The 23,287-nt window shown below is 37.0% G+C and overlaps 2 pseudogenes; both read right to left on the reverse strand.

Annotated features, from left to right (window-relative positions):
- Positions 1–389: 389 nt before the first annotated feature.
- LOC110218229 (histone acetyltransferase KAT8 pseudogene) lies at positions 390–15,137 on the reverse strand (annotated as a pseudogene).
- A 5,240-nt stretch (positions 15,138–20,377) lies between these two features.
- On the reverse strand, positions 20,378–21,110 carry LOC110218230 (small ribosomal subunit protein uS15m pseudogene; annotated as a pseudogene).
- Between the last annotated feature and the right edge of the window lie 2,177 nt (positions 21,111–23,287).

Genomic DNA, 23,287 nt, shown 5'->3' on the forward strand with positions numbered 1-23,287 from the left:
CAGAGTCTGGCAGACCATATAAATCACTTTTAGTGGTAGTACCAAAGAATAATAGAAAGATACAAGTGTAGGTGAACTACCAGATGTTGAATAACAGAAGTGAAGTGAATATATACCTCATGTTCAAGATGCCCTGGACTGTCTGCTAGGCAGCTAGTGGTACTCAGGCTTAAATTTAAGTATTCAAATTGAGAGGGGTTTGTTTTACACTGACAAGCTAAAGTTTCTTTATTTAAAAAACTCTTTTAGGGCTTGCAAGTGGGCCTACAACACTGTACATATTTACAAAGTGGGAAAAGAGGTACCCTTACAGGTCTAGGGCCATCTTTGGGTAGGGATGTAGGGCGGTGGGGGGAGGTAAAGAAGGAGACAATGGGTTTGAGCACTGCTCACTTCTTGGACAGCTTTACTTGTTTGTACAAGTAGTACCCACTTGAGACAAATGGGTGGCTTCTTATACCTTGTGCTCTTAAGGTACTCTTCTTCCAGCTTGAGGGTGAAACAGATGATATGCTGCCCTTTCTAGTACTTCACCATATTGAGTGACTCCAGAGAGCTGACGATGCCATTTTGTGTGATTCTGGTTATCTGGCTGAGATCTTTGATGGACAGTGCTCCCCAGAAGTCCATCAGGATGTCCATCAGTACCCAGGAGCAGTGTCTTTGATAGCTTACTTTGCCCAGATCTGACAGCGGCTTCTCTGGAGAAAGCACTGTGCTCCTCACCTTCTACAATTCATAACTGAAGGCAATGAGGAATTTGCCATAGTCTCAGCACTAATGGGGGTGAGGAGGGTCAGGGTACAGGCCACAGAATTCCCGTCTAGGGTCTCCTTCTCCTTAGAGAAGTAGCCCACTATGTGGGTCCCCTTATGTCCACCTTGGTCAAAAGGTAGAAGAAAAATGGTTCCACATCAAAGTACAGGGTCTTGTGGTCTAGGAAGAACTTGAACAATAGACAGAGGTTCTGGCAATAAATCTTATAGTCTTTACCATCCATCCCTTACACCAAGACATTGTTCTTTCAGTAGATTTCCTTGCCAGGTGGCTGTGTCCACTGGCATTGTCTCAAATGGAAATGGTGGCTTTTCTCAAACTTCATGTACTTCAGGCAGTATTCACAGGGCCAAATCTTGAGCTGTTTCCCATGGTCTTCCAAGAATGAGAAGTATCAGACATCAATCTCATGGTTTCCAATATGGATCTTGTCCACATACTTCACCTTGGTAATCACATTATGCTTTTTCTCTAGTACTGCTGTTGTGGGATCTATCTCTGCCATGGGTCTTCTGCATGTGGCTGATCTCATCATACTTACATTTCTGGTTGTGGGAGATACTGTACTCAGGTTGAATTTGAATAAAGAATTCAAAGTCTGAAGGCCAAGCAAGACAAGAAAAGAATGCTCTTATCTGCTCAAGTGAATTTTACCAGTTTGAGTGTATGACTGAGGTACCTATCACTTTTCAAAGACTGATGGAGAAAGTAGTTATAGATACATAGACTACCTAGAAGTGTTGGTATATCTTGACAACATCCTTGTCTTTAGAAAGACACAGGGAAGACAGTAGGAAAGACTGATAAGAGTGTTGGATCAACTAGAGACAATTGGTCAATAAATAGCTGTCAATAGATAAACGACAGTTTTGTAAAGAACTTCTGAGATTGGAGGACTTTTCTAGAATTTTGTGATTTTTATCACAGATTTTAAGAACCATGTTCCCACTGCTAAACCACTAAATGATCTCATTCATATGGATGAAGAAGCTTAGAAGCAGAAAAGCAACAGACTTCTACCAGACAGTGTGCCAGAAGCATGTGTGATTTTGTTTTCACAGAACCAACATTTTTGCCCAGTCCTCTGGCAGCTAGACCAAATAGCTGATGAAGGATAGTAACCACACTGGCCTGGCAACAATATGCTTCCTTCTGCAGTCTTCTCCCACCACTGTTGATAGAGGCAAAACTATGCAAATGGGCATCTACTTGTCCTACTGGGCAATGCCACCATAAGCTCCATCAAGATTTATTGACTAGATAGAGAATACTGTGAGGTATAAAATGCATTGTTTTGATTATATTAAATTAAAAAGATTTTTTACAAATAAAACCAATGTAGCCAAGATTAGGAGGAAAACAGAAAATTGGAAGAAAATTTTTATAGACTTTCTCAGATAAAGTCTCATATCTCAAATATATAAAGAACTCTGTCCAATTAATAAGAATGTGAGTCATTCCCCCATTGATAAATGGTCAAAGGATATGAGAAGGTAATTTTAAAATGATGAAATCAAAATATAGTCATAAAAATGCTCTAAATCACTATTGATTAGAGAAATGCAAATTAAAACAATTTTGAGATACCTTCTTATACCTATCAGGATGGCTAAAATAATAGAAGAGGAAAGCAACAAATATAGGAAGGCACGTGGAAATATTGGGACACTAATTCACTATTGGTGGAACTGTGAACTGATCCACCCATTTTGGAGACAATCTGGAATTATGCCCAAAGAGTTATAAAACTGTGTGTACCCTTTGACCCAGTGATACTGATATTAGGTCTGTTTCCTAAGGTGATTGGGGAAAAAGGAAAAGAACCTATATGCTCTAAAATATTTATAACAACTCTCTTTGTGGTAGCAAATAACTGGAAATTGAGGGGCTGCCTGTCAACTGGAGAAGGGCTAAACAAGTTGTGGTATGATTGTGATAGAATACTACTGTGCTCTGAGAAATTATGAGGTAGTTGATTTTAGAAACACAAGGAGAAACTTGAATGAAATAATGAAGAGTGAAATGAGCAGAACCAAGAGAACACTGTACACAGTAACAGCAATATTGTTCTAAGAACAACTTTGAAAGACTAAATCATTTTGAGTATTACAAATACTCAAATCAACTACAAAGGACCTATGGAGGAAGATGCTCTCCACATCCAGAGAAATAAATGATAAATTGAAGTATGTATAGTATGGTTTTTCTCACACACACACACACACACACACACACACACACTTGTGTCTAATGATAGCCTTCTCTAGGGCAGAGTGGGGAGGGAGGGAGAAAAAAAATTAAAAATGCACAGCAGAGAATAAAAGAAAATTTAGAAGGATGCACACATAAGCAGGATAGCTTTGAAAATGATGTGTGGTACTTATTACATAGTTTTTCAAAAAAGTAAACAGTATAAAAAAGAAATTTGTGGTTTTAAATTGAATCTTTTTTATGTTGTGCTGTGTACATGGAAATGTTCTTCTTTGTGTTTTTCTTTGAAGTTCAAAATGAATAAAAATTTTTAAAAAAGACTTATTGATTACTAACTTTGTGCTTAGCACTATGCTAGGTGCTATATTCGGAATGTACAAAAAAGCAAAAAATTCAAGATTCCTATTCTCAATGAAATTACAGTCTGCTGTGGGGATAAGACAGAAACACATAAAAAATAAAAAATAATACAAGACTCAAATAATGTAACACAGCAAGATAGTGTATGTCAGACAAAATGTGAGGACACAGAAGGGAGAGATTAATGACAACTGGAATGGCCAGCAAAAGCTGCATAGAAGATGCAAGATTTGCACTGTGTTATGGAGAATAGGAAAACTTTGAATACATTGATAGGAGGAAGGTGAGGTGAGTAAAGTGTAGGAGTTGGGAAAGAGAAAGTAAGGGATTAAATTGGGTAATCTCTAAGATCCCTTCTTGCTCTAAATCCTGTGATTCTATGACTATTAGACCAGCTTCATTGGAGTGAAGGGCACAAATTGGAGAGTAGTTAGAGATAAGGGTAGGGCCAGATTATAAAGAGTTCTAAATTTTAAGCTTAAGAGGATGAAGTGTATTCTATAGGAGATAATGACCTCGGCTGCTTGGATCAAATTTCCAACTGAAAGTCAGATGCCTAGATTATATTGATCATGCACCTCAGATCACTTGTTTGATACTGAGTAATGGACTTAACCATTTCCTCATCCCTTAGCTTCCCCCTGCCTCAGGGAAATGAATGTATCCAATAATTATTCCATTCTCATAGATGTTGAGGGATGAATGAGATGTCATGAAGCTCCTTAGAGATGAATACTGAGCAAATAAAAAGTTGTTAGTATAAGAAAAAGGATAATAAGGAAAAAAAAGAAAAGAAAAGACAATCCTCTGGTTGGAGCCTATGAAAAAGCAAAGTTCGAAGAATGGAATTAAAAGACCAACATGGGTGATATTCTCATGAACTCAGTCAACAATATTTTAACAGAAAATCACCGAGCAAATGGTTGAATCATAATGCAAGGAAGCAGAAGAAACTGCAATGCATCACTACATGGAGTAAAAATTTAGTATCTACAAATATCTAGCAAGACATATTTGGGGGCTAGAATTATACCCCAGAATTATAAAATCTAGAATTATACACACACACACACACATACATCAAGAATCTTGCTATCTTTTATGTACTAGCAAACAATAAATCCCCATACCAGAAATGCTTCCACACTCAGAGAAATAACTGATAAATAGAAGTATGTATAGTATGGTTTTACAAACATACACATACACACACACACACACACACATACATGCACATACATGCACACATTTGTGTCTAATATTCTCAAAATATCCTGGAGAACTCAACCAATAAACTATAATGAAACTAGATCATTATATTACAGACCAAACTCTTGCCTACAATTGCCCAGACATAACACCAAGCTAACAAATATAAAAACAATATGTTTAGTAGATGTCACCATACAAAAACTCATAATCTCCAAATACATAGATGAAAATACTTTCAAAATATAGAGACCTAGCAGAAGAGATTAAAATAATGTGAGAACAAGTTGAGGTGCATGTCTTTGTGATCCTTTTTGACACTACAGTTGCACCAAGGATGTGTTAGGTTTTAGGGTTTGGCAAGAACCAGAGACTTTGGTGATATAGGGTCTGGCAATGCCATTGGTTGGTTGGGTTAGCACCCCAGCCAGTGTGACACAACTGTTCCTAAGAGTTAAAGATATAGATTAGATGACATAGAGTTACAGACTGATCCTACTTGAAACTGTCATCATGATCAGTTTGACATGATCACTCCTTCATTATCAAATGCTACAAAGAAGGTAAGGTAAACTGGAACAAATAGGAAATACCATTCCTTGCTGGAAATGGTTTAATGCTATGCCAAGGTTAACAGACCACATGTGCACATAAAATGTACTAAAGACAATATACTTTCAACATGCAACAGTAGTATATCATAGATTGGAAACAGATTTTTGCCAGTTATAGACAAGGAATTAATACTGCTTTTCGTCCATCATCCAAGTCAAACAAGAATGTACCACTGACCAATGCAGAGAAATGATAAAAGAGAATTTATTTTCCATGAGATGATTTCTAACAATTTTTCTTCCAGATTAGATGAAATTAGAGATGAAATCCATGAGCTCTAAAATCTGAAAAGGGAAAGGTTGAAGAAAATGAGGTCATTGAAAATCTTCACTTGAAGCAAACTCCAGAAATTATACATAAAAATAAATTGATAAAAACAATAATGATGTCTCAAATTATTTTGACCAAAAAAGATGGGCATATTTAGACTAGAATTTCAGAAGCTTTTTTTGTTGACATGGATACAACTAACAGATCAATATACCAAAATAGAAATTCAAAAAAGTTGAGCATTTGCTATCACTAATATGAACCAACGTATTCTCCCACAATATTTGACAGAAATAGCAAAAAAGAACCCACAACTATTTTTGGATTTGCACCAAACAGTATATTAACTGTTGCCACAATAAAAATGAGAGCAGGTGCCATTAAGGAACACTCCTAAAGACAGGAATCAACCGTCACCATAGCAGAATGATGGTGAAAGAAGTGTTGAAGATCTGTGGAAAGACTTTAGAAAATTATATCAATCACTAGCTAGTATACACAGTAGAAAACTGGAATGCAATATTGCTCAATTAAAGACAACAAAAAAGAAAAATGTGGAACAGAATCCAAGGGGAAAACGCGTATCAGAAATCCTAGAATCAAAAGTCAGAAGGTTACAGTCATACAAGGAGCTCAGAGAATAAAATAAGCAATTCAACATCAAACAAAAATGTTACTGCAGAAGCCTGAGAAGCAAAGAAATTAGATAAGAGAGAAAACATACAAAGGAAGAAGGTGGAAAATTCCTTGTTTTCCATATGGTAACAAGAAACGCGATGCAATAAACAGGCAAATTGGATCAAATGAGAAACAGAAAGTCTGCATACCATTAATATAATGGACAACTGAATTATGTCAAGGGAGGTGACTGAAATGCTAGCCTTTGTGAAAAACTGGTAAATGGTCAGACTGGATAAGATTCATAGTCATTAGGTCAAATGCTATGCAGCAGAGCAAGAATTAGGAAAACTCCCTACCACCTTCCGTTCAGACAGCAAATCTTATCCTATTGCTTTTTTTAAAAACACAAATCACGACATATTTACTATCAAAAGATGAGAACAACAAATAATCCCTCCAAATATAGGCCATTTATTTTATTTATGTATTTTTATGAAGAATTCACAGTTTGTATTACAAACAAAATATATAAACACTTAAAACAAAATAATATTTTGAAGGAGCAACAAAAAAGGTGTGCCAAAATGTATCAGGGATATAAAGAACAGTATAGTATTGATTTGGTAATTATTGGGGAAAAACACCGAAAGCACTACTACATCTACACTGTTTATTGATTAATGCAAAATCTTGGACTCTATCCTGTTCTCATGATTTGTTCTTGAACTGATAAAAAATAGCCCCAAGACTAGTGAAAATGCTAGACTATTTGATGTCCAAATGGAAAACTGTTCTTTATTTTAAAATATGCCACCAACATAACAACCAGTACAATTGATATAAAATATGGCATTTTTCCTAGGAGTCAGTTCAAGCCCATTATGGTTCTCCTTCCCCTAAATCCATTATCATATCTCCTAAGTAGAACTAAATATGGCTTCCAAATTGAAGAGAGAGTTACACCATGCCAGTGTTAATCACTTGATGTGCAAGGGTGACAAGAAGTTATATGATTCTCCCAAAACACAGTAAGTAATTCCTTCATCTAATGGAATCTTTCTACAATGATATCAAAATGTCACTTGGATATAAAAAGTATAAAATATATACTAAGGAAAGATAGAGCCTGAATGATTTGATCTTAAAGCTGGAGGTCAAATTGAAAAGATGAATGATTTTCTACTCAGGCAAGACACATTAAGCATAAAGATATCAAGGAGAAGGCTATGACTATTGTGGGAAAACTTTATTGCATTGTTTGAACCTAGCCCTATACAGCTGAGAGACTAGACTTGCTGCTTTGAGACCAATTAATGCTTAACTCAGGACATTCAGGCTATGTTGACCCCCAAACCTTCCAGAAGATATGAAGATTGATGCAAGGCACGTAAGGAGTTTCCTCCCATTACACATCTCAAAAAAACATAAATGTCTTATATGGAAACTGCCTTTATCCTGGACAATCAGAAGACTTTCTTTGCTTCTTTGAACTCTATATAACGTAAACTTACCAAGACTTGGGTAAACAGACCACCTTTTTTGACTTTCTTTCTGCCAGATGACTAAATAAAATTTTTTTTTTCAGTTTTGGGTTTGTTTTCAATCAACAATTTTGATATTAGAAGTGGGATCTCTGATGGTTGACCTGAGAAGCCTGAAGGCTCACCTGGACCACAAATGTTAAATAAATCTTCATGATCTCAAGCTTAAGGGTGGACAGGACTGATCTATACAGGATCACTCTTCATGTCAAGAACCTCATGAGTAACCTTAGGATTTGACTGGAACACAATCAAAGATAGGGTCAGTGTGACACCTTGAGACCGTAGGGAATTACTCAGGGTAGGTTAGCACTAGCATAGGTACCCTTAAATTAGTAGTCCTCTTGTACTGACCACCCAAGGGCAGTGCTGCTACCAGTGAAGTTCAGCCAGTTGTCTGGTAGATCTCTCTCTCTCTCTCTCTCTCTCTCTCTCTCTCTCTCTCTCCCTCCCCTTTCCTCTTGCTCTTGCTCTCTCCCTTTCCTCAATAGTTCTGTAACTATTACAAGTAAATAAGATACCTGGTCTGCTCTCTGACTATGTACTGGTTGCAGCCATTTTGATATCCTAGTAAGTATGACACTGTGATCTAGGATTCAAATACAAGGGCCAACAGTTGAACAGTATGAATTGCTGAGAGGGAATCCTTTATCAGATATTTGTGTTGTGTCTTATCTTGTCCTGATAATATTTAGTTGATTGAGTGACCTTGATGAAACAATTCCCTAACATCAGACCTACACTCTTCCACTCAGTATGACCCCAGGTTAATGAGGGAAGCCAAATAAATTATTGATCATGGTTGGGCTTTGCAGGTCAAATATTCATAATCCAAGAACAGAGAACCCATTTTTATCCTCCTCTACGTCCCTACAAGCTTCTCAAGAAAACTTTTGTCTTGTGCTGTGTCTAGTGCTGTTCGTACATTCTGCTACCTTGGAAATTTCAAAGGGGAAATCCCTGATGAACCATAAAGACTGCTGTAAAAATCAAAACAAAAAAAAAACGCAGAAAGGGAGCTTAGAATGGTGAGGAAGATTAATGAAGTTTCATACGTAAAATGGTTCTCCTGGCTTTCTATAACCTAATGATAAACTTTTCTTCTGATAATCAGAGACTTACACTGATCATTTGATCAGATTTTCACATAAATTTATTTATTTTTAGTTTTCAATATTCACTTCCACAAGTTTTTGAGTTCCAAATTTCTCACCCCTCCCCCCACCCCAAGATGGCATGCATTCTGAATACCCCTTCCCCTGGTCTGCCTTCTCTTCTATCTCTCCCCCCTCCCTTCTCTTATTCCCTTCCCCTTCTATTTTCCTGTAGAGCAGGATAGACTTCTGTACCCCATTTCCTGTATTTCTTATTTCCCAGTTGCCTGTGAAAACATTTTTTTTAAAACATGTGCTTTTAAAACTTTGAGTTCCAAATTTTCTCCGTTCCTCCCTCCCCATCCACCCTCATTGAAAAGGCAAGCAACTCAATATAGGTTGTACGTGTGCAGTTATGCAAAACACTTCCTTAGTAGACATGTTGTGAAAAACTAACTCTATTTCCCTTAATCCTATCCTGCCCTCCCATTTATTCTATTCTTTCTTTTGACCCTGTCCCTCCTCAGAAGTATTTGCTTCTCATTACCCTCTTTCTCAATCTGCACTCCTCTCTATCACCCCCCTGCTGTCTTGTCCCCTTCTCCCCCTATTTTCCTGTAGGGTAAGACAGTTGATCAGATTTTCAACAGAAGATAAGATTTTAAAACAGGCCTAGAGGGAAAAAAAGTTGCAAGATACTTTCTGTCATTTCAGCCCTGGTCAGATTGGGGTTACAGAGAGAAAGACAAACAAGCAAAGAAAGGAAATCTTTTTTTGTTTCTAGATCTTTGTTTTAAATTTCCAAATTATAAGAGACTGCCACCATCAGTCTTTGGAACTAAGCTAACTGAAAGCAGTGGGCTCTATAATTTGAGGTACTGGCAGCTAATGGCTCTTGGGAAAATTTAGACTTTGAACAATGCCATTTGTGATTTTAAATCCAGATTTGATTTGATTGAGCTTGTCCTAAAATTAAATTATAATGTAGTCTCAGTTAAAGTGGTTTAATTGTGTTGTTTGACCCTCTAAAAGTAGAGTAGAGATTAATACAAAATATATTTGATATTTGGCATTAAGGTGATAGGGCAACTAGTGGTGCAGTGAATACAGGCTAGGACTGGAGTCAGGAAGACCTGAGCTCAAGTCCCACCTTAGATACTTACTGTGTGACTCTGGGCAAGTTACTTAACCCCTATTTGCCTCAGTTCCTCATCTGTAAAATGGGGACACACTGGAAAAGGAAATGGCAAACCACTCTAGTATCTTTGCCAAGAAAACCCCATGAACAAGTTAATGAGGTCATGAAGAGTCAGACATGACTGAACAACTACAGCATCCTGTTCTTTTGGGGTGTGGATAGAGCAGCTGGTCCCACTGTAACTGTCTGATGCCTTGGAGCTTCAATAAACTCCTTTTGTCTTATTTTCTGAGTTTATTTTTAATTAACCAGGATGAGGCCCTAATCAAGATTTCTTTTTAGCATTTTTATTAATTTATTTTTAGTTTTCAACATTCACTTCCACAAGATTTTGAGTTCCAGATTTTCTCCCCATATTGCCTCTCCCCCCACCCCAAGATGGCATGCATTCTGAATGCCCTTCCCCTAATCTGCCCTCCCTTCTATCTCCATCCTCCCCTTCTCTTATCTCCTTCCACTTCAATTTTCCTGTAGGGCAGGATAGATTTCTATACCCCATTTCTTGTATATCTTATTTCCTACTTGCATGTGAAAACAATTTTTTTAAACATTTGTTTTTAAAACTTTAGGTTCCAAATTTTCTCCCTTCCTCCCTCCCTCACTGAAAAGGCAAGCAACTCAATACAGGTTACACACGTGCAGTTATGCAAAACACTTCCATAGTACTCCTGGTATGAAAAACTAAGTATATTTCCCTTCATCTTCCCCCGCCCCCCATTTATTCTATTCTCCCTTTTGGCCCTTTCCCTCTTTAGAAGTGTTTGCTTCTGATTACCCCCTCCCCCATTCTGCCCTCCCCTCTATCATCCCCTTGCTCTCTTGTCCCCTTCCCCTCCCCCCCCCGTTTTCCTGTAGGGTAAGATAGATGTCCATACTCAATTGAATGTGTATGTTATTCCCTCCTTAAGCCAAATCCAATGAGAATAAGATTCACTCATTCCCTCTCACCTTCCCCTGTTTCCCCTCCACTGTAAAAGCCTTTTCTTGTCTATTTTATGTGAGATAATTTACTCCATTCTACCTCTCCCATTCTCCTTCTCCAGTACAATCCTCTCTCACCCCTTACTTTTATTCTCCAGATATCATCCCTTCATCTTCAACTCACCCTGTGCCCTCTATTTATCAATCTATCTATATACATACATATAATTTTTTCCCTCCAACTACCCTAATAGTGACAAAGGTCTCAGGAGCTACAAATATCATCTTTACATGCAGGAATGAAAGCAGTTCAACCTCAATAAGTCTCTTATGATTTCTCTTTCCTGTTTACCTCGTCATGTTTCACTTGAGTCTTGTATTCAAAAGTCGAATTTTCTATTTAGCTCTGGTCTTTTCATCAAGAATGCTTGGAAGTCCTTCTATTTCCTCTACTGAATGCCTATTTTTCCCCCTGAAGGATCATACTCAGTTTTGCTGGGTAGGTGATTCTTGGTTGTAATCTTATCTCCTTTACCCTCCAGAATATGATATTCCAAGCCCTCTGATCCCTTAATGTAGAAGCTGCTAAAACTTGTGTTATCCTCATTGTGTTTCCATAATACTTGAATTGTTTCTTTTTGGCTGCTTGCAATATTTTCTCCTTGACCTGGGAACTCTGGAATTTGGTTATAATATTCCTAGGAGTTTTCCTTTGGGGATCTCTTTCAGGAGGTGATAGGTGGATTCTTTCCATTTCTGTTTTGCCCTCTGGTTCTAAAACATCAGAGCAGTTTTCCTTGATAATTTCTTGAAAGATGATGTGTAGGTTCTTTTTTTGATCATGGCTTTCAGATAATCCAATAATTTTTAAATTATCTCTCCTGGATCTATTTTCTAAGTCAGTTGTTTTTCCAATGAGATATTTCACATTGTCTTCTATTTTTCATTCTTTTGGTTTTTGTTTTACAGTGTCTTGATTTCTCATAAAGTCACTAGCTTCTACTTGCTCCATTCTAATTTTTAAGGAAGTATTTTCTTCAGTAAGCTTTTGGACTTCCTTTTCCATTTGGCCAATTTTGCTTCTTAAGCCATTCTTTTCCTCATTGGCTTTTTGGACCTCTTTTGTCATTTGGGTTAGTCTGGTTTTGTTTTGTTTTCTTTGTTTTTGGTTGGGCAATGGGGGTTAAGCCCAGGGTCACACAGCTAGCAAGTGTTATGTGTCTGAGGCCAGATTTGAACTCAGGTCTTCCTGAATCCAGGGCCAGAGCTCTATCCACTGCACCACCTAGCTGCCCCCCCCGGTTAGTCTATTTTTTTAAGGTGTTATTTTCTTCAGTATTTTTTGGGTCTCCTTTAGCAAGCAGTTGACTTGTTTTTCATTATTTTCTTGCATCACTCTCAGTTTTTCCTCTACTTCTCTTACTTGCTTCTCAAAATCCTTTTTGAGCTCTTCCATGGCCTGGCACCAATTCATATTTTTCTTGGAGGCTTTGGTTGTAGGAGCTTTGACTTTGTTTTCTTCTGGTTGTAAGTTTTGATCTTCTTTATCACCAAAGAAAGATTCTATGGTCTGACTTTTTTTGCAAAGTTTACTCATGATCCCAGCCAATTACTTGAGTTATAAACTCTTTGTTAAGGTAGGGGTCTGCTTCCAGTGTGTAGAACGTACTGTCCCAAGATTTGGGGGGCTTGTGCAGCTGTTTTTGGAGATATTTCTAGGGACCTGTAAATTTTCAGTTCTTCCAAGATGATAGGATTAGGGGTGAGGTGTTTACTCCTTTCCTGGCCTGTGCTTTGGTCTATGAGTGACCATAAGCACTCTTTTCTGCCTTGGAACTGTGAGGAGGATTTTCTCTACACCACGTCTACAGGCTCCACCACGCCAGTGCTCCTCCTTGCCCCAAGACCGCCACCCAGAACTGTGACCCAGATCTAAGCACGAGTAAAGCAAGAGATTCCTGCCTCAGCACCAGCAAAGATATTCCTGCAATCCCCTTCTGATCAGCCACTTGATTCCCTCTCAGTTTGTGGGCTAGAAGCTCTGGAAGCAGCCACCACAGGGCTGCATGTGGGGCCTAGGGGTTGGGACCAAGCTTCTCTCTCACTACAGTCACAGACTTTTCCTACTGACCTTCTAAGTTGTCATTGGCATTCATGGGTTGAGAAGTCCGTAAACCACCACAGCTGCCCATGATTCAGTCCTCTGAGGCCTGCTCCAGGTTCGCTGAGGCATGTTTTGCCTGTGTGCCTATGCTAAACTGTTCCTCTCCCTACCGGGCACAATAGACTTTTCTGATCAACCATCCAGGTTGTTTTGGGCTGGAAATTTGTTTCACTCTGTCTTTTGTGGGTTCTGCTGCTTTAGAATTTGTTTAGAGCTATTTTTTTTTTTACAGATATTTGGAGGAGTTAGGGAGAGAGCTCACGCAAGTCATTGCTTTTACTCTGCCATCTTGGCTCTGCCCTCTAATCATGATTTTTTTAAAAACAGTTTTGGCAACCATGAGGGACCCTTTGCTCTCACTAATTATCACCGGGGGAGCCCAGCAACCAACACAACAACGGGCACTCAAACTTTTGACTGATCACAGGTCTTAGTGGACTCTGTCAGTAGTAGCCAGCTATGAAGAGGTCAGAGAATTAAGTTCCCCAAACTCGGGAAGTATAAGGAGAAATAGATTCCAAGACCAAAACTGATTCTTTTGCATTTATCTATGAAGAAAGGGAGCAGAGCAGGCAGAAAAGGAGCAGTGATGAGTAAATGGTCTAGCCCAACACTAGGTATGCTAGGTTAGCAGAAGGCAAGAGGATGGTCTTGCCTAACATTAGCCTCCCACAAGGCAAGGGGATCCATAGGGGATTGGCACAGAGTCCTGCCGACTCCTGCTTAGGCAAGCTATTAAAAACTTGGGACAAGGGAAAACTACCCATTCAACCAAGAGTGTCCAAAACTCATATGGTAAAGCTCAGTTCTGACTAGAATTAGTACTTAAAAGCAAATTTAGCCAGATAAATATGGGACTTTTGAACTTGAAGTGTTTGTTTTATTTGTGTAATATTAAGTGTGTTGTAAATAATGGCTAGGGGCAGCTAGATGACACAGTGAATACAGCATTGGGCCTGGAATCAGGAAGATCTGAATTCAAATCTAGCCTCAGACACTTACTAGTTGTGTGACCCTGGACAAGTACTCAGTTTTCCTCAATCCACTGGGGAAGGAAATGGCAAACCACTCCAGTATCTTTGCTAAGAAAACCTCATGGACAGTATGGTCTGTGGGATAAGAGTCAGTCAGACATGACTGAACAACAAGAACAAATTAAGCAGATAGGCTTAGAAACCACATGAATAAGAATTAAAATTGTAATTGCTTTAAAAGTACTCTATAATGTTTTTGAATGTGATTACCATAGAATGCCAAATTGATAAATGGGTGAAATTATTTTCTCTGCATTTCCGGAAATTCATTCGATTGAATTGATGTCATTTGACTGGCAATAAGTTTTGTGTTATGTTTTTAAAATCCATAAGATTGTTTATGTTATTGTTAGGCTTCTAATTTTACTTATATTGTGATTTTTGGGAAATCACTGTATAAGAAATGCTGTTCATTTGAAAAATGATACCCAGAGGGAGATGCAACAGTATCATTGGAAAATTAACTCCTCTTTTTATAAGGAAAGTTGTCATTATGATTAAAACAAACTGTCAAGCTTATAATTGGTTATACTTTGCCTTAAAATTAATAATAATTATTATTTAGAGTTTGGGAAAGCACTACAAACTTTGTAAATATATGTGAAGCTCTTTGGGAATTTACCAGGTTCCTGGGGACCTTCTATTTGAGTAAAGCCATAAAATGTTATCAGCTTTGCTGAGTGTTCTGAAGTTCTAAAATAACAAAGTGGCTTAGTGAGAATCTAGAATCTCTCATATTTGAAGTAAAAGGGCTTACAAGTTTACTTTATTTTTTTGTAAATTTTTTTTATTTTAAACTTAAATACAAAATGAGAAAAGAAAAAAAAAACATTGCCATGTACACATCAGATCATAAGAGAGGATTCAATATAAAACAATAAATTTCCATTTCAAGAAAAAACTTTACGACAAATACTACACATTGTTTTCAAAACTACTCAACTTTTCTTTGCTTCCTTGTTTGTTTTCTTTTGCTGTCTGCTGTGCACTTTTTACTTCCTTTTTTCTCCCCCCCCAAACCCTAAAAAAGGCTACAATTAAGTGTGGATCTATCTATCTGTCTGTCTGTCTACCTACTTATCTATCTATTTTATACACATAGATATTGATAAACATACCCATGTGTACACATATACATTCATATGTAAGAGTGTATTATGCTTATTTCCTCCTATCATCTATTCTTCTGAAGGTGGATAGCATCTTCCTTCATAGTTCTGAATCTTTCCGAGTTTTTCTAAATCAACCAGCACATCATTTCCTACACCACAGCAATATTCCAACACAATCATGTTGTATCTGAGAGATTGTCTCTGAAAGTTTTCCTCTAATTTTCTACATTCCTTCTGTTCTTGACTAGATAGGCTTTATTTATATAAGAAAATCTAAATTTAAAATAATTGAAATTATCCTTTTTATACTTCAACAATGCTCTCACTTATGACATAGTTTAAGGCTGATACTGCTGAATCTACTTCCTTTACATCTTTTTACTCTGGTTTCTTTGAAATTCCTGAACTTTTGTTCTTCCAAATGAACTTTATTCCTATTTTTTCTAACTCAGTCAAATAATTTTTTAGCAATTTAACTGGGATGATATTGAATAAATAGATTAGTTAGGTAAAATTGTTATTTTTAAAAATTATATTGGCTTTACTTATCCATGAACAATAAATATTATTTGAATTATTTAGATCTGAGTTTATTTGTATAAAAAGTGTTTTATATTTATATAGTTTCTATGTCTATTTTGGCAGGTATATGTTCAGGTATTTTATACTGTCTAGGCATTTTAAATAGTCTAAAATTATACTGAATAATATTGCTGACACAGAGTATAGTTTCTTTCATTTTTGATTAAATCTATTTTAACTTTAACTTTATCTGATATCATGATTACTATCCCTGATTTTTTTACATACTAAATTCTATTCCTGCCCTTTATTTTGTCTTTGTGTATATCTCTCATTTTTATACCATTTCCTGAAAGCAATATATTGTTAAATTCAATTTTTAATCTGCCCTCCATTTCCATTTTATGGGTAAATTTGTCCCATTCATGTTCTAAGCTACAATTACTTGTCTATTTTCCTCTTTCCTATTTTTCCTTACTATCCTCACCCTATTTATTTTATTTCTCCCCACTCCTCTGCTTTACTCCTACCCACTATCTTGCCCTCCTATTCCTTAACTAACCCAGAAGTTTACTTTGTAATGAGTGATTTTTATCTAATAGAAAATTATGAAGGTGCACTTGGAATAGTATGTATTGAAGTTATATCTCTTTGAGCCAAGTTATCCTTAACAAATCCCAGATTTAAAGATTTTATTTTTATCTTTGGGGTTAATGTGCAATACCGTCTGATGTGGATATCAGTCAGCCTAGAACTGTATATAGTAAATGGCCAGTATTTTTCTGGATTTTGAGTAAACTATCATATATTCACCCTATGTGGGAAACTCTAGAACATGGTTATTTTCTTAATTTTTAGTGATTGATTTCTGCTATAGGGTCAATTTAAACTAGAAAGGATGAATAAGATAAGATTTATATGTTCTTATTGTTAACTGTTATTGCAACAACATGAGAAAAGTAATAACTATATCTAGGCCTAATCCATGATTAGTGAAACTTGCTATTTGAGGTAAAATCTCTTGGGACTATAATCTGATATTGTTCTGAATTTTGATTTCAGGTACGAAATAATCCAGCATTTAAAGGAAATGCCATATGCTGCCCAAATAACTTGTGATCTGAGAACTGCTATGGGTAGATGTCTATGCCTGGGAAGATTGACAGGATGACTTTGAAAATGGAATAAGATCCTCTTGACTCAGTTTCTCCATTTTGTTATTTCCTTTCTGAACAGGAAATTTTACCACATGGTGAATTCTGAACCTAGCTATGATACCTTGAGAATAATGTGAAACTTTGCTGTATGATTGTTGTTCTAAAGCAAAGTTTAACTATGACTGTAACCTGAAATCAAAGAGAGATATGGAAGCTTTATCTTGTTGTGCTTGTGTCAGGTTAGTTTGGCCCCCTGAAGGGATGATCTTAATATTGTTATAACCACGTCTCTCATTTTTCCTTTCATAGCAATTTTCTATAACCAGAGCAGATGAATCATAAATATGTATGTATATACACATACACATATATGTATATACACTCCCATATATATACGCATATGTGTATTATGTACACACACATATATATATATATATATGTGCATATAATACACACATGTGTATGTGTGGACATCTATCTATCTATAATGCTACAATACTCAAACATCTCTAAATTACTATAATGGGATGCAAGTATGAAAGACTTCATTGTTTTAAATTTTACTATTCTGAATTTGTGGTCAGTAATAGTTATATATTAACGTGTAAAATTAGATTCTTAAAGTATCTCATTCTTTCTGAATGATTTGAGAATAACGTATATCCTCAAAAGGGAAATAGGAAAAAGATGTGGTGTGCTGAAAATGTAAAAGTTTTAAATTTCAAATATTATGCAAAGTTTTAAATTTTAATGGGGTAGTAAACTTCACTTTGAGAAAGCAACAAGATTATTTTCTCCAAGAATTAGGATATTGATCTAGATATGTAATTGACCTTCAAGTGTTTCTATTAAGAACAATGACAAAAGGATAAGTATAAAGTTAGTTCCATAAAGTGAACATGAACTAGTTACTGGAAAACCATATATAAGAGTAACACCCCACTGGAAGTGCTTGGGAATGAGACTTATTCCAGAATTTTCAAGGGAAAATGTTTCCAAGGATCAAACAGCTGAATGGGGCAGTTAAGATCCAAGATAAAACAAGCCAATTAATTTCAGTTTAATCTGTAACCTGACTTAGTTTAACTGTAGAGTCTTTTTAACTATTTAATCTTTAGAGGATATGTGATATGACCCTGCTTAACTAAGTTTGCTCAACTTTTATTACATTAAAGGAAGTATGAGATTATGAATCTGTCTTTTTTTTAAACTTTTTTTTGGTGATACTCATGGCCAAATGTGTGGGAAATCTCCCTGTATTGTGAAATATCTCATTGGAAAGACAACTGACCTGGAAAATAGATTGAGGAGAGATAAATCAGAATTACTGTACAACCAGAAAACCACAATAAAAAAAAAGAGTCTACAATCATATTTCAAAAAATTATAAAGGAAAATTGTCCTGAGGTATTAGATTGAGAGGATAAAATAGAAATTGAAAGAATCTATTGATCACCTCCTGAAAGTGATCCCAAAATGAAAACCCCCAGGAATATTATAGCCAAACTATAGAACCCTCAGGTCAAAGAGAAACTATTTCAAGTAGCCAAGATGTAACAATTTAAATATCATAGAGCCTTAGTCAGTCAGGTAACTAGGTGGTACAGTGCTGGGATAGAGTGGATAGAGTGCTGGATCTGAAGTCAGGCAGACTCATCTTCCTGAGCTCAAATCTGTCATCAGACATGTACTAACTGTGTGACCCTGGGCAAGTCACTTAACCCTGTTTCTTCAGTTTCCTCATCGGTAAAGTGAGCTGGAGAAGGAAATGGCAAACCACTCTAGTATCTTTGCCAAGAAAACCTCAAATGGCATCATGAAGAGTCAGACACGACTGATAACAACTGAACAACAGCAACAGTCAGGATCACATAAGATTTAGTGGTTTCCACATTACAAGTAGAAAACTTGGAGTATGATGTTTTGGAAGGCAAAGGAGCTAGGATTACAACCAAGAACAACCTACTCAGAAAAACTAAGAATAATCCTTCAGGAGAAGAAATGGACGTTTAATGACAGAGAAGACTTTCAAGCATTCTTGATGAAAAGACCACAGTTGAATAGAAAATCTAACATTCAAACCCTAAACTCAAAAGTTGCACAAAAAGGTAAACATGAAAGGGAAATCATAAGGGAGTTAAGGGAGTTAAACTGTTTATATTCCTATATGGGAAGATGATTCATATAACACCCAAGAACTTTGTCATTATTACGGCAGTTAAAAGGAAGGAGATTACATAGACAGGGCATAGGTGTGAGTCAATTATGTTGGAATGACCTCAAAATAATGAAGGGGTGAGAAAGAGGGATGCACTGGGAGAAGGGAGGAGGGAGAGGTAGAATAGGGAATTTTTTCTATCATAAAAGAAGCATGCAAGGAAGAGCTTTTACAGTGAAGGGGAAAATTAGGGGGAGCAGTGGTGGGTTATGCTTGAAGCTCACTTGTATCAGGATTGGTTCAAAGAGGGGAGAATATATACACACTCAGTTGTGTATAGAAATATATCTTACCCAATAAGGAAATAGGAGGGGAAGTGGGTAAAAAAAAGTTGAAGAGGATGATAAAAGGGATGACAGATTAAGAGAGGCAGTAGTAAGGGGTAAAGCAGACTTTTGAGTAGGGACAGGATAAAAAGAGAGAAGAAACAGAAGAAATTGGAATAAAGGGAAATATACAACTAGTAATCATAACTGGATGTGAATGGGATGAGCTCACTAATAAAACAAAAGTGGATAAGCAGAATGAATTAAAAACTAGAACCCGACAATCTGTTTTTCATAAAAGACAAATCTGAAGCAGAAAGACACACATAGGTAAAATACAGGGCTGAAGCAGAATCTAATATGCTTTAGATGAAGTAAAAAAGGCAACGGTAACAACCATGATCTCAGATAACGCAAAAGCAAAATTATTTAGCAGGAAAATTATGTTTTGCTTGAAGGTACCATAGACAATCAAATTTTACAGGAAGTTTCTCTGATAAAGGCCTTGTTTCTCAAATATATAGATAATTGAGTCAAATGTGTAAAAATAAGAGCCATTCCCCCAATAAATGGCCAAAGGCTATGAACAGGTAGTTTCAGAAGAAGGAATCAAAGCTATCTATGTTATATGAAAAAATGCTCTAAATCATTATTGATTAGAGAAATGCAAATTAAAACAACTCTGAGGTAGCACCTCACACCTATCACAAATGACAAATGCTGGAGGGGATAAGGGAAGATAGGTACACTAATGAATTGTAGTAGTGAACTGATCCAACCATTCTGGAGAACAATTTGGAACTATGACCAAAGAACTATAAAACTGTACATACCCTTTTGCCCAACAATGCCACTACTAGGTCTGTATCCCAAAGATGTCAAAGAAAAAGGAAAAGGACCTATATGTACAAAAATATTTGTAGCAACTCTTTTTTGTGGTGGCAAAAAATTGGAAAGCAAGAGGATACTCATCAATTAGGGAATGGCTAAGCAAGTTGTGGCATATGATTTTTTTTGGGGGGGAAGGGGGGTTTAACAATTTATTTTTTGTATTAGACAAAGTGCCACAGGATTGGTGGAGCATGGGCTAGGAGACTGAAGCTTCCTGACTCTCTGGCCTCTTTGTTCCTTCATGTTTCAGTGCTTCTTCTTGCTTCTTTACCTTCTTCAGCTTCTGTTCCTCCTAGAAAACCTTAATTCAAAAAGCCTTTTTAGCCCCCCACTAATGTTGTGCAGGCTGGTAATACAGAATGGGAAATGTGTATTTAATGTCCAGCTCTTTACGTATCTTCTCAGACACCTCGAAGTTGGTCTGCTGAAGTTTTTTGAGTAGTTTCTTTCTCTGGTTAATGGTCATAAGCAGGGATTGCTTGTGAGCCTTGTCCTTGCGAGTCTTCTGCATGTGCTCTTCCTAGTTTCGGATCTTGACTGTCAGTTTTATAACTCGAGCTTCCAGGGATATGTTATCTTCTGGTTGAGGATGGCCTGGGTTAGCAACTGCTCTGCCTTCATCTTCATTTTCTCCTTCTGGTTGGCCATTTTCATAATCAAGAGTCTTTTCACAATATCATCAACCCCATTAATTCCTGGGATGTTTTGATGATCTTTCAGCAGCATGGAGGAAGGCAGGTCATCCATGTGTCTGGACTGGGTTACTGGTTTCTTGTCTGAATAGGCTTGGGCTGCCTGGAGGAGGAGACCATTTCCCAGAGGTTGCAGGGCACACAGAGGCCCCATGGCTGCTCAGGCTGTCTGCCTGCAGTCCAGGGCCAGGGCCTGAGCTTGGCCCACAGGAGTGCCCTCCATGCTGCCCTCAGCATCTTGACTCCCGAGGCCCCTGCTTTGCCCCCTGGCCTGGCCTTGGGCCTTGCCACCACCTGACATATGATTTTGATGAAGTACTGTTGTTAATAAGAAATGACCAGGGGAGTGGAAAAACATAATAAAACATTTTAACTGATGCACAATGAAGTGGGAAGAACCAGGAGATAATTGTGCATAATAACAGCAATGTTATAAAGATGACCAACTGTGGAAGACTTGGCTACTCTGATCAATACAATGATCAAGAGAATTCCAAAGGACTCATGATGAAAAAGTGTTATCTACCTTCAGAGAGAGAACTGATGAACTCTGAATGCAAATTGAAGTATAATTTTTCTACTTTCTTTTTTGTTTTTTTTTTCCCCCAATATGGCTAATATGGAAATACTTTGCGTGATTTCACATGTACAATTGATATCCTATTGCTTGCCTTTTCAGTAAGTGGAGGAGAGAGTAGGAGGGAGAGAATTTGGTACTCAAAATTTTAAAAAGAAAAGAATTCAAAAAATAAAAAGTACATTTTTGAAAAAAAAAAAAGAGAAACTCATTGCATTGTTTGAACTCAGCCCTTCATGGTTGAGAGACCAGACTTGTTGCTTTGAGACCAGATTTATTTAATGTTTAACTCAGGAATCCAGGTTATGCTGACCCAAAAATCTTCCACAGTATCTGAAGAATGATGCAAGGAATGTAAGGAGTTTCTTCCTATTATATATCTCAAGCATTGTATGTGGCTTATCTGGAAATTGCCTCTAGACTGGCCAGATAACTGTTTCTTTGCTCTGTTGTTTGAACTCTATATCATGTAAAACTTCCAGAAATTTGTGGGAAGTGGCCATCTGTTCTGGCTCTCTTCTCTGCTGGACAACTTAAACTTTCTTCTAAAACTTTTTTTCAGTTCTAGGTTTGTTCTTGAGTGACACCGAATACATTAAAAGATCTACAGGTATTCTAAAATCAGAAATAAATAGGAAGAATGTACGTCAAGCAATTAACATCCATGTAATTCTAGTCTTACATATGCTTTCATAACTGTAAAAAGGACCATAGAAGATTTAGGAACTATTCTAATAAAAACTCATAAAATATTAATAAAACACATGGCCTATCGCCCTAAGGCAGCAATAGAAACATTTAACACTTCCTCATCAAAAAGGAGGAAGATAATTGATAGGAAATCTTAGAGAACTTAATAAACAGATTAAGAACCAACAAAAATACTTTTGGAACAAGCAGACATCACCTCATCAAGCAATAGTAATGGTTTATAACAGTAGGTTCACAATAGTGGATTTGTCAAATGTAACTGATAGTGGCTTATTTTCAGATGGAGCCTATGGAAAGGCTAACAGCCATGAATGGAATAAAACATTCCATCCCGAGTAAGATCTGCATAAACTCAGACAACATTATGTTGAGAAAAAAGCATTAAACAAATGACTGAGTAATGCAGATTGTTTTTGTAGAAATGGAAGATTTTATGATGGTAATTCAAGAATTACTCTTAAGGAGCTGGGACTTAGTGGTCATTATATCAAAGAAACAGTAGAAACTGCAATACATCATTGCAGAGCATAATAATTTAGCATTATTGTTGTTCTTGTTTTTCATTGTTCATCTTGTTGTTTATCTGTTTCAGTCATGTCTGATTCTTCGTGACCCCATTTGAGGTTTTCTTGGCAAAGATATTGGAATTGCTATTTCCTTCCCCAGCTTATTTTATAGATGAGGAACTGAGGCAAATGGGTTAAATGACCTGCCAGGGTCATAGCTAGTAAATGTTTGAGGCCAGATTTGAACTCGGGAAGATGAATCTTCCTGACTGCAGACACAGTACTTTATCCGCTGCCCCAACCAAATATCGAGCAAGACACAAACTGATAGCTAGGGTTATAAAACAAAATCTCTCTATCTAGACTAACAGATGATAAATTCACATACTACCAATACAGACCTGAAAATATCCTGGAAAATTCAACTAGTCAGTCAGCCAGTAAACAATTGTTTTGTTTTGTTTTTTGGCTAGGCAGTGGGGTTAAGTGACTTGCCCAGGGTCACACAGCTAGTAAGTGTTATGTGTCTGAGGCTGGATTTGAACTCAGGTCCTCCTGAATCCAGGGCCAGTGCTCTATCCACTGCACCACCCAGCTGTCCCCCCCCATAAACAATTGTT

Source organism: Phascolarctos cinereus, unplaced genomic scaffold (genome assembly GCF_003287225.1).
Source record: "Phascolarctos cinereus isolate Bilbo 61053 unplaced genomic scaffold, phaCin_HiC Scaffold_5;HRSCAF=322, whole genome shotgun sequence".
Taxonomy (NCBI): Eukaryota; Metazoa; Chordata; class Mammalia; order Diprotodontia; family Phascolarctidae; genus Phascolarctos; species Phascolarctos cinereus.